Here is a 15,813-nt window from a genome sequence, read left to right on the forward strand (position 1 = left end):
GGCGCAGGGATGATTCCTGACCACGGCTGACATGACTGCCTAGTGACTGACATCCAAGAATCAGTCCCGAGGGGTCCTTTTAGCAAGACGCACTTAGCAGCATGGTGAAGTATTGAAGGGATTCAGTTAACGCGTGCTCAGCAAAGGTCTCTTTATTGATGACCTGCAGGTAACGCAGCCGATCATACAGCAGGTAGCACACGCTCCAGCAACTCTACACTCGGACCTCCCCACTGCTCTCACTCACAATTTATTCCCTCATCTGCCCTCCTTGCCAGTCAATCATTGCCCAGGGCTCTTGCCCCGGATGATGATTAATCGTCAAGGCGGCCCCCCAAGTCTCCAACAGTATGATCAAACAACCACCAGCACCGACATGGTGCAAGGAGGCATTCAATCACCAATGGACTGCAAAAACACTCTTTGTTATTATATTACCATAATTAATTAGGACTCATGAATGACTAGTTAAAAACAATTATGGTAATTGTGAACTAAACTATTAATAATGTATCAATGGATTAGTTATTAAATACAATAATGTATTAGTTATTCATATTTATAGTTTTTTAATAATTGCCCTTACTGCATTTCTTAAAAAAGGGACACTCGTTTTAATAGCGTCTGCAAAATGGGAATAGGCAGATAAGAGACCCTTCAACAGCGAATCAACTCTGGATCGCATGAGTTAACAAGATCTACTTTTCCACAAGGCACAATGTTTGAAATTTCATGCATACAACACGTACTCATTCTTTGGTAGAATTAAATCATTCAAAGCTGGGCTGTTGCAAGTGCTACATATTGAGGAATGACCTCCAGAGACATCAGACTCCACATGTGACAGGTAGTGCTTCCTTAAATAGTTTCTCATCATGCAGAATGGCCAACAAAAGTGCTTTACACATTTTTAATTGTATATTTTTTAAATTCTAAAATGGTTTATTTATACGGTGTCCCAGAGCACAACTTAATGCATTCTGAAATACCCTGTACAAGTGGGTTCTTTGCAGAGCCCTCACTAAGCCTGGAATGAAATCCATGGGTGTGCCCACTTACACATCCTCTTGCACTCGTTCCCTCTGAAGTTTTACTCAGGCTATCCTTTATTTCATTGAAATAATAAAAAACGTAGACATTATGAACGTGAAATGTTCCTACGATTGTAATGATTTGATGCGTAGGAGTAACAACAAAGTTACCTTTACGACACATGATTAAATTCGTTTTATGTTATGGGTTTATGTCACGTGGCATCACAATACAAATGTGTCGCTTAATGCTGTAAAAACGTGGCAGGCTTAAATATCACGAGGCTGAGATAACAAAAAAATATATATCAGATGACACAACATATTGAAGTACAACTATCATATATTTATAAGAATTAGATTGAGAAAAAGACAAGTTTGATATAAAAAAAACAATGATACAGTTACAGCAGTATATAGTGGTAAACACACTGCCCCATGAACCTGGAGATCCTAGTTTGATTCCTTGCCACAGCTCACATCAATGGTAAGTGATTTCATAACCAGTTCTACCCTGCCCCATCTTCACATAATGACCAGTGTGGTGAAGTACTGTCAAACAACCCCGTAAACCAGCACGACATGGGGAGGCCTAAAGTTATGCACTGTATGGAAAATATTTCTTTAAGCATGAAAGTGAAGAGAGTCTGAACAGCATTGGAACGTTCTGAAAGGCCATTTCAGAACAGAGGAGAACATTCAATAACCGTCCCATGTCTCATTGTTCATCAAAGGCACCACTTATTTTCCGTGTTGGAGGATCTCACGTTGCTTGCAATGGGCTGCGATGTTTGTAAACTCCCGTTTGTTGATTTTTCAAAGTAGTAATGAGTTGGACCCCGAGGCTTGGTGTTAAGAACCACCGATCTAATGTACCGTATCCATACCCCGAGCAAACAGCTCGCTTGTGCACTCACGGGGTAGAGGAGTGATAAAAGAATGTCTCAATCTGAAAAGGCTGTTGTGTACGCATGTTTGGTGGTCATATGCTGGTCACCGACGATTGCGCAGAAAAATCGTTCCAAGATGACACACACACACCTCAATTTATCATACTCAGCTTGGAGGGCATAAATCACTCGTAATGTGCCATGGATCCCCCTGAAGTGGTCAGTGTTTTCCGCTAAATATTTTACTCATTAACCAAACCAAGAGTGTGGAAATAGTAGCACGCTATAATGCACGCCATGCATTTGTATCTGAAATAGCTTAACAAACACCCAAACTAGTTTTGAAATATGTATTCAAAAATCAAAACGGAATGCTTAAGATAGCTGTGTAACTGAATTGGATTAATCAGTATACGATACGTTTGATATGTATTCAAGGCTATATATTAACTTGTCATTTGTAGGATTCAGGTGCATTAATTTGATCATTTTACCTCAAGTGAGGCTATATCGAAGCATGATAAAGTGGCGAATTAAATAATGGATTATTTTCATCACCCCTATTCATGCCACATCGACAAGGCACAGTATTTTAACCCATTACATTTCTTAGAAAATGACTGTTGCCTAGCTGGTTGTGCCTGGTGCTTGCTTGCTACTTAATTGACGTAAAGTTATATTTTTTTGTTCAAATAAGTCCGTTCTGTTCTCTCATATACTTTTACACATTTTATTTGCTTTATCTGTTCCGTTTCCTCTCTCGGATTCCCATGTTTTTATGATGTCTCTGGTTGTCTGTTCACTCCCTCAAGACTTAGCAAATGACTTGCCACCGTTCATGCCACTGCTGCTGTACCCACACTTGCACTGCCCAAACTCTTACTCTACCGTCCAGACTGGGGTTGGCATGTTCTCCCCGTGGTCGCGTAGACTTTTTTTTTCTCTCCGGGTCCTCCGGTTTTTCTCTACACAGTTATAAACATGTATTTAGATTATTTCGATTATTTGGCAGCTCTAAATGCCCACGCAATAAGTCATTTCGTTGAGCTATCATTTGTTACCAGGTCGCTTCTGAAAACTATACAGCTCAGTGGGCCTTACCTGATCAAAAAATAAATAAAACTCGTGACTTCTTTACCTTTCCCATACTTTGCACTCCTATCGTGTTTTCGTATTGTTTGTTGTTGTAACTCTGACCTGCTCTTGCTGGACATCTTGAAAAAGAGCTTCATAGCTCATCGAATTCCTCCAGTGTAAATAAAAATTTTGATTCTTACTCCATCAGTAAGTGGCTTGCCCTCCTTCCTCTGAGACCTGTCCCTGCACTCGAGACTCCAGACTCACTCCCGTCACTTCCCAATGCCCCCCCCACCGCCTTAAGTTTTTCCATCGTGCATCTCGCTCTTTCACTTCTCTCTTGTTGCACACTCTTACTCGACCCCATCTTTACAGGTGCATTAATAATAATCCCATTTGTTGCGCACGACAGTGCCAACCGCAGATGCTGCCACGGTGCAATGCTGTAGTGAGCACACTGCATTTGCCATCCACGAGGTCGCTGGGTCCGTTGTCTCCTGGTACAGCAGTTGAAGAAATAGGCAGGTTTCTTTAACCCCCGCCTCTGTAAATCCAGCAGTAACCATGGCTACAGCACAATTAGTCGATCGGTAGTTTCGCGTGTGGTGGGGTGACAGTGTGGGTACTCCCACCTCTTCTGACACGTCTGGTCAGGGTGGAAGAGGAGAGCAAAAACACTCTAGAACGTCTCCAAGGCGCTCTCTCTCTCTCTCTCGTGGAGACTCATCCACAAGTGGCTTGATCAAGCAATTGCAAGGTTGTGCCTTCACTTTCTACCTTTCACAGTGCCACCCGTTTCTACCATTCGGAAATTACCTCTTCAACCGTTAAGACCCACCTTCATCTTCGCCTGCTGGAATATGCAAGCTTTATTTGATCCAGTGACCTCTTGTAAAGACCAAATCTGTGTTCAAACAATCAATCACTGATGGTAGAAACTCAAAATCAATTTTAGACACAAACAACGCCTGTATCCAAAAACCATACTTCTCACAATCTGAGGGAACGGTTATTGTTTCTCCAAAAGTGTATGGCAAAACAAAAAAATCAGAAGCAGACTTGTCATCCCTGGCTCTTCTCACCGATGCTTTACACTCTCCCAAACTATTCCCTCAAATAACACCATCATAGCCTCCTCAAAAACCCCTTTACTGTCTGTCCTTATCTACCTGCATCGTAGCCTGTGAAGCTCTCAATATCTCCTCGCGGTGTCCCTCTTGATCTCAAGATGACCGCTGGCACCTCGACCTTGCAGGGAGCTTCTCTGGACACCTTACAAACGTTTTTAGGAGAAGAAAAAAAATCCCCAAAAAATAATATCTGCATAGTTCTATAAGCATCTCTCACTCCACGGTCGACATTGACACTCTACCTCATTTTCTCTGTCTAGATGTGGTCAACAACATCTTTCTCTCCTCAAATCTTGACGAACCTTTCTCTAATAGACTTCACTCTGGCTTATGATGCTATCGAGTACACTATCCTACTAAAACGCCTTTGAGATTGTCACACTTCTCTCCGGGTTAAGTGCTTGCCACTAATCCCTTTGCTTTTGTGTCTCCATACAAAGGATGCCATCCTTTCAGAAGCCGATTAGCTGCAGTTATCTGCACAGATTAATTCTCAGCTCTCTCCTGTTAAACAGAAGATCCATTCTTATTACAACTATTCTTTACATAAAAAAAGCGTTGTAAGAATATTAATAGCATATATATTTCTAAATAGTTCTTCCCCATTGGCCAAACCTATATCCAGCTTCGGCATCTACCCTCATTACCTTGCTGAAGACACTCAGCAATTCATGCTGTATACATCAGCTCCAGGGTCCACGACTCGCTGTGTGTTCTATCAACCTGCATTGATGCTATCTTGTCTTATCTTAGCTCAAAGCTTCTTCAAGTACATGCACCCAAAATGGAAGTCGTTCTTATCGTCAAAATATCAGCTCTCAATAACAATCTAAGTCCCAGTGTGCTCTTGCCAACCTGCAGATATCAAGCTCGCAAAGAACAGCATCCACCTTGGTGCATTTGCCAAATCAGAGCCCTCACTCCCTACATCTCTTACTCCTTCAATTTTGTTTATCTACTGCTGAAACCCTTGCATATATATTTTAACCTCTTATACTTACTATTGTAACTCTTTCCTCTGTTCAAACCCCTCACCTTCAAACTCCAGCTATCTTAAATGGTGCTAATGGACTGCCTATCTGCACCCATGTATGATAATGCATCACACACAACCCCTCAGATACAACTGACTTGCAAAGGTGCAGCCCTGCAATTACTTGCGCACATCACTGCTGTTGGAGATGGTACCGCATGAGGGGGGAGCTCAAGAGAGCTCCTCTGGAGGCTATTTTGGCCTTCTCTTCAATGCTGGCCAGACAACTTAGAAGAGGTGAGAGTACCCACACTTTTTCCCCACCACACACAACCTGCAAATCGACTGCGTCGTACACATTTGTACCTCTGAGAGGGCAGAGGCAGGGGGGATTTACGAACCTTGCACCATTTTTATAACTAACTGCTGCACAGGAGATCACACCAGCGTGTTAACCACTATGATAACATCGCATATTTCCAAAACTATGCTTGACTAATTACAGAATCAGAATCTTTATTCAGACTGAAACATTCCGATGAGCTATGAAGCTCTTTTTCACAGATGTCCAGTAGGAGTGGGCAATCCACTCACTGTTTTGTTGTTGTTGTTGTTACCCTATGTAATTTAACCCTTTAATTTCATCTGGCTCCAGTGCCCTCCTCACAACCTCTGCTCCAGCATTAAGTCTCCAAAACATGCTCCTCGCCAGAGTCGTTTGCCTGGCTCCACTTCTCGCGAGCTCTTCAAATCTTGTCAAGGAGCTGCACTTGTTTAGCAGTTTATTAGAGAGTCCAGTTCAAGGTCGCAGTACTCGCTTTCATAGCAATGATAACCGGGCAACCAATCTACCTGAGTGATGCCAAGCACCCATACGTACCATGACGAAAGCTATGCTCATCTGGTATGGACCTGCTGCTGCCACTGTGTGTGAGATCCACTCGGCTGAGGCCAGCAGAACGGAGTTTTTCATCCTGCAGCCCCGGTGGTCTGGAACAGTCTCTGAAATCCTCCCCAGCCGTGACAATCAGTGCTTTTCAGAGCGGACTAAAAACATTCATTTTCTCTTTTTGTTGAGTTGAATTTGGTTTAATTTATTTGTGTGTCATCCACGCTTCCGTCTCAGTGGTTTGCTGAATATGGCACATGAAACAAATCTTGGATTGACTGATTTATTACACAGAGGAATGTTCACCGACTGTCCACCGCCCCCACGATCCAATAAAATTGGACAATCGTCTGTGATTGCGATTAAATTCTAAGAGAGATCATTTTATTCTAATATGTGTGCCGTCTGCTTTGTCATATCTCTTATTTGTTCTATCTCGAATGCACGGTCTTGTTATCCCTATTACCGTATAATCTCTGTGTAATTTCCATAAACTGTTGATAATCATTTTGTGCATGCAATCTGATGCACGTATAATCAGCGTAAAGAAGCCAATGTAATCAATGATTTGATGAACTGTGACACGCATACCGAGTAATCACATCCTGTCAACATATGTGAATCTCCTTTCCATTCGAGGTCAAACCTTTCATTCTGCTACCTCTATTGACTGAACTCTTTCCACTCGGTTGTCTCTGCTGCTGATTCCTTCCACGTTTTCACATCCAGGCTTAAGATTTCTTTTACGTTTAAATTCATAAGCTTTTTTGCCATTTTTTTCATTGGCTTTTGCCTATGAATGTTTCTCTCTCCAATATTTACTCTCACACATACCACATTGTAGTTTATTTTCATCTCAAGCAAACCGGAGAGTTTGTTTCATCCAAAAGCCAAGCAAACCTCTAACCCTTTCCACCCATGTTTAAAATAGATCATCCTACTTTCACCGATCACCAACCCAACTCAACAGCCAAAAAAATCCACCTCAAGAGCTTAGAAACACTTTTCATGCCTCCAATTTGTGTAATAGTATTGTGGCTACTATTACATGATGTCATACAAACGTGTTTGTCATTAACGGATATCAGAATGCGGTAGTTAAAATTATTCTCTCTGCAACGTCATCAATGTTGCCTTTTTGTAAATGCAGATTTTCGTGGCCATGTCGTCCAGCTCACTTAAGCTTGCCCTTTAAATTTCTCAAGAAAATAATGTAATAAATAAAACATAACCTTCAATAGGAAATCTGGTCAAAATTTCTGTAGCAAAATTTTTTTTTTTTTAAAATATGATCCGAAATTCCACACTGCAACATTCACACATCTAATCGAGCATTTTAAATGGATAAGCCTAACATGAGAATACATCCCAGATACACGGTCATTTTTACCCTAAATAGGACATAAAATTTACGAGAGAATGTGTGTAAATGCACAAACGACATATATTTTTACAAATTATAATAAAAAAATTGTAAGCTATCCTTTCAAACAGTGGTTGTGATAAAGCAGCAGCAGACTAGATTAATCATTCTTGCGATTTAATGATGGGTTCACTGGCACAGCCAAGCGCACAAGACATGATGCACGGCACAAACTCCTTCCAACACTGACGCGTGAAGGGAATCGAGCACGGGCAATACTGGCTGCAAATGTCACTCGACTCTTTCTTAAGCTTTACAATTCATACTTGTCAACGACACAGCATTAACATAAATTGTATAATCGTTGATTAGATATATTTGTATTACATGCATTGTGTTATAATATGTATTGTTGACGAGTGTGTTGAGTTTATTTGTTAATTGTGATTGTGCACCAATGCCAATGTAGCATCGCCAATGAATTTGTTAAGTTTAGTGTTGTTTTGTTAAAGACAGCTGATTTTGCTATTTAATTACATTACCAACCGATTTTTTTTTTAAATCGGGAATAGATTTTAATGAGCACATAGAGTAAATGGTCACAAAATATGTTGTGATATGTTTATCATTTACAGACCATTACATGAAATGTCGTGCAATTAAAATCCATGCGTGAATAACTAAAAGACAACGACATAATAATAAAATAATGTACAGGCCTATGTCAATCCACTGCTCGATAAAGGCCACACTGCGTCATGTCAATGATTGAGATTGTTTGTCGACATTTCACCACACTGGTCAGTGTGAGTTCATGAAGGTAGGGCCAAGACTTTTTCAGGTACCTGATATCATTCGCCAATGACGATATCTGAATTGGTCCTGGACCCTCTCTTATTCACCAACCCACTAACCCGCACTAACTAGCACGGTGAAGTGTTAGTTAGTGTTGGCGCAAGTGCTGTTCGCAAGCATCTGTGAAGGTCGGAATGGCACCCACTAACCCGCACTAACTAGCACGGTGGAGTGTTAGTTAGTGTTGGCGCAAGTGCTGTTCGCAAGCATCTGTGAAGGCCGGAATGGCACACGAATGGGGTGGGTGACCAACAGCATTCCTTGGCGCCGCCTTTGTCGCCCCAGTGGTGATGCTTACACATTGTACCAGGTACTCATTTAAGGCTGAGTCGACCTACGGGAGGCTACGCACGTGTTTAAATATTAACCACCGTTACTGGTCGTGAGTGGGAATCGAACTTGGGTTGCTAGGTTCGTTGCGCAGTGCGCTAACCGACACACAACTACTCCCCACTCTGGCCAAACAAAACCCCATGACCAAAATGACATGCGGAGGCCTTAATTCAGGAGCGGATTAACTAATGGCTATAAATTAGTATTACTGTTATTGCTACGAAAAAACGTTAACCCATAATTCTATACTTTTATTCAACTTTTTCTGGCAAACGTTTCTCGTAGTTTTTTTTTTTATAATGAAACCTCAAATAACAAATTATTACTAAACTTCCAAATGTGCCAAATCAAATATGCAATTTATGGTCCACAGTAATAGGTGTGTCCATGCACTAATCACGTCACCAGCCAATGCTTTCATCTCTGATGGGCCTGCAGTTATGGCTGTGGTCGTCTAAGTACTTGTGGTTTGTTAAGTACATATTTTGACGACCGCAGATTTTGACGACCGCAGGTTTTAAAGAAGCTCACGATGAATATCAAGCTACCAACATTAAGCCACGAGACATTAAGCTGTGGGAATTACCAAAAATTGCCGGCATTGAAGTTTACATAAAAAGCACATGTTGAGTAAAAAAAAATGGGTGAAATTGTAACCTTTTGCAGAAAAAAACCCTGTAAATGCAAGTACTTATGCCCTTTATACCCTACCCTGGCTTTTGTATATAGCCATTATTCTGATTAATGACATTCACACGCTTGAAATAGTAATTTTTTACATTAAAAAAACACTTAGGAGAAAGTTAAGTAAAACTAAATAAATATGCCCATGTATTACAGATACAGTAGTTAAACCTACTTTTGAACTTCTCTGACAGAGAAAACATTACTCCTTTAGCTTTTTAGCGCTAACACTTTGGTTTCTGAGCATGAACCACTATTTAACAGGAGCAGCACACTTCTCTGTTTATCCCAAAAGTCAGAGATCAATAGCGAAGTTAAATCACAGAAAACACAGGAGCACACGTAAATAAAAGACTGCAACAGCTGACAAGAGCAACCACCCTGTGCAGGTACACAGCCCCATAGGCTCTGAGTAACAACAACAACAACTAACAGAGTGTAGCATTACATAAAATGGCAGTGAGGAAATATTGTACGGCTCTCCTCCATGAAAGGAACCCCAGAAAAAATGCCAAAGACGCCTTGCACAAGCACAATACGGAGTCTCAACACCGCTCACATCTGTCAGCCGAAAGCAGGGCAGCCAAAGCTGCGACATACCAGCACTCGCCACTGGGATTATGACTGCCTTGGCTAGGATTGCAGAGCTCAGGATCAAGGGGGTCAAACATCTTAACCAGCTCAATTTATTGCAAGTGAGAAAACACTCCGATTTGGCAGAAGGGGCACGGGCAAGATGGTTAAGGGGCACGGTGAGGGAGAGAAAAAAAAACGAAACTTCAGGGAAAAAATGTTCACAGGGTTGGGAATGTGGGAGAGGGAGAGCAAGCCGATCCGGTTGTAGTCTGGAGCTCAGACTTTTCAGTTCAAATGTTAACAGTAAACCAAGTAACCGAGCCCATAAATCACACGTATGCCCATGAATTGAAAAGCACTTGTGGAAATAAGCACCCGTTATGATTGTTGTAATGTATTCCTGGTGTACTCGTGGCTGTTTAGTTTATAATCAGCCATCAAAATGTGGTGCTGCTTTTCTTGAAATTATCACGGTCATTAATACAAAGGCCAAATAGAGTAAGGAGATAGGACATAACGGCGTGCATTGTAAGAAAGATTTTGCTCGCAGATAAAGTGTGTACGGGTCTGTAAATCAAAGGTATGTGTATCGGTGGTAAGGGTAGAGAAAGACGCAATACATGCATGGAACATCGTTTATACGAATCAATGTGCTTAATATGAATGCACTGTTAGCATGGGGTTCAAATCACCCCTGGAGCCACAAAAGCTGCTACGACTGACCATCGGTATTTTTTTCTAAACAATAAATTCTGGAATCGAATTTCCAGGGCAGGGGTGGGTGGGGGGTGAACCGCTCCATTCCTGGTGTATGGTTACGGGGGGGAGCGGTGGGCAACATGAGACGCAAACTGTAAAGCAATCTTGGCATCCTGGCTTTGATTTCTGGCGATGCGTACTCATGACAATTGGTAGCTGTTATTTTTTTTAAATAAAATTTTATCAGGTAAGGCCCCACTGAGATAAATAGCTATTTTTCAGAAGCGACCTGGCCACAAATGATAGCTCAACGAGGTGGCTCATCACGTGGAAATTTATAGCAGCACGTTTCTGAATGTGGAGGGGAAAACTAGAGGACCTGAAGAAAAATTCACATGGCCACGGGGAGAACATGCAAACTCCAAATATACAGGCGTCAGGGTCAGGATCGAACCCACGACATCCTGTATACCAGGCGAGGTAGTTAACATTTCCCAATGCACAAAGAATACCACCAATTTCATGTCAAAATTCCAGCTTTGAATATTTAAAAAATATATTTGGCTGCCATGCAAAGAGCATTTCTCTGCAGCAGGGTGGATGTCGAAGCACAGCATGAAGGGATTTCAATTTTAGTTCTGTAATATCTTCTTCATGTGTGGTGGTGAACTGCTTTGTGAAAGTTACGAATTATTTTTTTTATCTCGTGACATGATGTTGATAACACAAATCAAATGCATTTTTTTTAAAACACACGCGAAATTGTGGAAGGAAATTATGGTTTGGCTTCAAGTATCTGATATATTTCAAGATTATTTGCAGTAGGAACATGTAATATTTTATCTATTCAGAATGCACAGAGTAGTCAGATACGTAATATTTGTTTTTGGCCGAACAAATATAACAGACTCAGTTGCTTTTACGCTAAAATAAAGCACCATCCTTATGGCAGTAAACCAAGGCCTAGGTCAAGGTATTAAATAATTGTGGTGTCTTTTATGCACGGTGCTGAGACTGCATACCACGGTTTGTTTTGATCTGATTTAGATTACACATGGGACAAGTGTTCACACACTGGCTCTCACACACGCCTTCACACATGTATGGCCCGGCCGTACACGCGACGCATACCCCATTTATCCATGCAGTCTTTGGGCATGTACTGTGTTAGCGAGTCTCTTCTGAAAAAGAGCTATATAGCTCACTGGGCCTTACCTGGTTAAATAAAAAAAAATAGTTTAGGTTTTTAGCTTAGTTGTGACTGGGCTGAGGCCATCAGTTCGCGGCACTTAGAAACCCAGTTTAACCACGGTCGGCTGAAACTTGCATTCTAACCCAGGATTCCCCAGCAGTGCTGGCTTCAGTGTTCTGACCCCTGAGCCACCCAGTCACCTCTCTTTACCTTTCAATAGAGTAAATTCAAATACACAGTGCGGGAATACTACCTACGACTGACTTTAACACCGGACTTTTTCTAAGCGGAGGATATATCACCAATCGCGGGACTTTAATTTGGTCGGGACTCCAACATACAGCAGCTGCCTATTCTTGGCGAAAGCGTCGTGGGATTTGTAGTTTTTTTTGTGAGCAATTTGAAGGGAAAAAAGGGTTTAATGATCTTGGCGACGGATGTCGCACTCCACGACGACGACGCTGCGCTTGTGATGCAGCAGTCAGCACCGCGATCAGGTTTCCACCCCTGCTGACCTTGAGCCAATCTACCTTTGTGGAAACCATTGGCAGCTGCTCAGTGGGTTATAATTCGTGTCTATCGGAACAACACCTATGCTTTCGTCCACTGAACGTAATCTTTCCGAGAAATAAATCTATCGATCTACAAGAATACACAATTTCCACCGCGCCCCCCCCCTCCCTTAAATATTTAATCAAAGCCAACTGTGTTAAATCATCAATCACGAAAATTACTTTTTCATGCAAGTTTTTTTCTGCATTTGAATAGCTCTCAAACAGCTGCTGAATTACAAAAATGAAGCACCACCATAAAGAACAATAATCACCTTTCACAGTCATGTGTCATTCCAACTAATTTCAAGTAAATGCACGCTGCTGCTGAATTATAATGCGTCAGCCACATGGCGTGTTGTTATGTTTAATCTAACACATGCCCCCGGGGCTGATATAATGAAGAGGGGTGCATACAAATCGCTGAAAACAATCTTTTAAAAAAGACGTTGAAAAGGCGTCACGAGTTAATTTTAATCTTTCAGAAGAGTGAATGGCAACGTGCATTAGCACTAAAGATTTTCCACGGAATTATTTCAAAATTTTTACATTTATTCTGGTCGAATTATGCAAATTTAATTACGTGGAGTTTGTGGTTATGCTCGTTGGTAAATCCACACTAAATTGAAGTATTACAATACTGCACTATCACGCGGGTCAGATCTCCTCCAGATCTCTTTTGAGAAATGTAGATTTCCATCTGAAAACTATTTAAAATTTCCATATGCTGGATTAAATTCATCTTACTTTATTTGTATAGATTTTTTTACCCAAATATTTCTATAAAATTGTGTGCCACATGGCAAGATTTAATCAGCTGTTAATATTGTAGGTGCAAATGTATTCGTGCATAGCAGCCTATCTACTGCGTCTGTTTATTTTGTGATATTAAACAGAGTTGACTGTAAGCTATAGAAAAACAAACACACACAGCCACATGCTCAGACACATGGAAGACAATTTTGAAATATGAAGCACTTCCAAATGTCAGTCTTTCCTCTCAGAAACCAAGCAAATTGTGTGTGCTAAAGTAGAACTCCTACATCATGGGACCTCCTTTGCCAGGACCAAAATTTCAGAATAGGTTTTCCCCTTTTTCTGGCAAGAAAACAGGTGTTAAGATGTTAAAACATCAAACTGAAACCTTTTACAAGGAATCTGCATTAACCACAATACTTGTGGTTCGAATTCAAACAAAAAACTACTAAATCTATCTAGATTTGAAGTTTTCGTGACTGCAGGGATCCATACTCTTTGGTTCTTTCGGTAAAGTTACGTAGGTAGAAAAAAGCTACTATCCTACAGTGCAAGTAAAATACAGAATTGTGTTAATAAACAATGTAATTCACGGAGAATTCGTTTGATATAAATCATAAAGGCAATAAACACAATTCCTTTGTGGACTACATGAGGTGGCTGGATTTTCCAACCTTGGCTGTTATATGGCCCAAAGCTCCCCAATACCTCCATAATACAGAGACATTCTGATCAAATGTGGTTGTTGACGTTTTTTTTTAAAATAAAGGCAATTAGAATTCACCCGTGAATAGTCATTATTTGTGAGATGTTTAGTGACATTTACTTCACGAGATAACTCATGAAAAAACAACTTGTTTTCTTATAGTTGTAGGTCCTGCGTCATTTCCTGTGATTGCAGCAGGCTTGGGAGTGACTTTTACAATCATATAAAGCATCCTTTGCGCTCGCTTGTGGGTTTGGAAAGTTTATCTCCTATAACATGCAGGAAATGAACTCTGAAGCATTAGACCATGCGATAATTAAACTTGCAGCCAGCCTTTGCACCATACAAAATATAGAAAAGAAAACATTCCAAGCTTAACATTTCAGACAGCTGAGAACAATTACACTTTGTTGGTACCTCCACTGCAGCCATAGGAAGGCAGCCTCTGCCCCTGAGGTATTTCCGATAGTGTGTGCTTAGAAAATGCTTATCGGTTGTTAGTGCGTTATTTGCAGAGGTCCTGGCAGGTTTGTGTGACAGAGATGTGCTAAATAATAATTGTGTATGATTGAAGATAAGAGCTGTTGGTATAATTGAAGCTTAACATCTCAAATGGTTAAATATAAGAAGTAAATTTTTCCCTTCGGAATTGATTCAATTACACCTTGGCCTTCCACCCAGACCCAATTAGAGCATTGCGCATGCAGGAAACTCACTCCTTGCTTACATGGTCAACAATTCAACACTGATTAAGCAACGCTGTTCATCTGTGTGCTGGAGACACCGCATGGATTGTACTTGCAGTGCCGAAAAACAATTATAAGTGTATATGCTAGACCAAGATCAGAACCACGCTCAAAGAAGCGCGGAAGAGAAGCACGCTTAGAATTACACCGAAGGGCAGATAGCTGAACACATGGGGTCAGGGAACAAATGGTAATCATCAGCAGACATTGTATTGACTGCTGAGGAAAGAAGTTCACTTGAGCAGAGGATGATGGCCATTGGACAATAACTGGGGACAGATCGGCAGCCAAAAGAAGGCAGAGGCCATGCCCGGGAGGATGACCATCGTGGAGATGGAACAACGAGATCGATGAATGTGCAGGAGTTGAGGTGGATTCCGGCGTCACAGGATCGTGAGGGATGGTGATGGCATAGGAAGGCCTTCATTCAGGAATAGATAGACAATGGCTGCTGATGTTGATAATGATTGCAGTCGGTGGCTGGATAGCCTAGCAATTATCTTGAATGCGACACTAAGAGTGAGCACGAGTTCTTCGACTGAATCCCAATGACACCTGCTGATGCTGTATTGTAGTAAATTAGTCAAGTAGGTATCAAAGGCTGTTGTGACATATTTTTAGTGCAAGAGTAAGCCATTCTGTACCAGTGTTATAGCCACAATCCCCTATTTTAGGTTCGAGAGCAAAATTTAATAAAACTTATAGGTAGTAAAAATACCAAACAGTTAAGAATTATAAAGCATTTAATATTAACGTATAAATAACTCTACATTTGACCACACTGCAAAATGATGTGAAAATAAGAGATTAATAATAATTATTAGTGCATCTTGGGAACTATACAAAGAGAAGCTTTTCGGCGGGGACGTTGTCTTGCGTGAGTGGAGGGTACGAGGCTGGGAGGGAAAAAAACGACTCGACTACACCCGAGGTCCATGAAGAACCTTGAAGAGAGTGAGGGTGGCCTTGTAATTGATCCAAGATTGGATTTTGAGCCAGTAGAGGGATATGAGCACTGGATTGATGTTGTTTTTTTTTGTGGGTGTGAGTGGTGAAAAAAATGGCAGTCGTTTATCGGGTGATTTAGAGCTGGGAGGCTGAGAGATTGGGGGAGGTTATAGAGGAGAAAGTGAAGACGAGAGGTAGTGAAGGTGATGTTGCACAGGTCTCCGTAGGTCCTGCAAAGTTGAGAGGAATTGAGTGCAGGATCAGTGATGGCAGAAAGTTTTCTAATGCTCTGAGATTTTGAGTTTATAGCAGGAACATTATGAGGACTTTTGAAAAATAAAGACTTCCTATTGTTGGTGCATTTAATTGGAAAATGTAAACACAAATCCAGAATGAAGCAAAGCGAAAGAGACA

At 41.1% G+C, this 15,813-nt stretch overlaps 1 protein-coding gene across 10 annotated transcripts in view; it reads right to left on the reverse strand.

Moving 5' to 3' along the window:
- SNCAIP (synuclein alpha interacting protein) overlaps positions 1-15,813 on the reverse strand; it is a 222,656-nt gene that overhangs the window by 162,346 nt on the left and 44,497 nt on the right. The window lies entirely within an intron of this gene.

This window comes from Petromyzon marinus, chromosome 1 (genome assembly GCF_048934315.1).
Source record: "Petromyzon marinus isolate PM22_M1 ecotype Great Lakes invasive population chromosome 1, UKy_Petmar_22M1.pri1.0, whole genome shotgun sequence".
In the NCBI taxonomy this organism is placed as follows: Eukaryota; Metazoa; Chordata; class Hyperoartia; order Petromyzontiformes; family Petromyzontidae; genus Petromyzon; species Petromyzon marinus.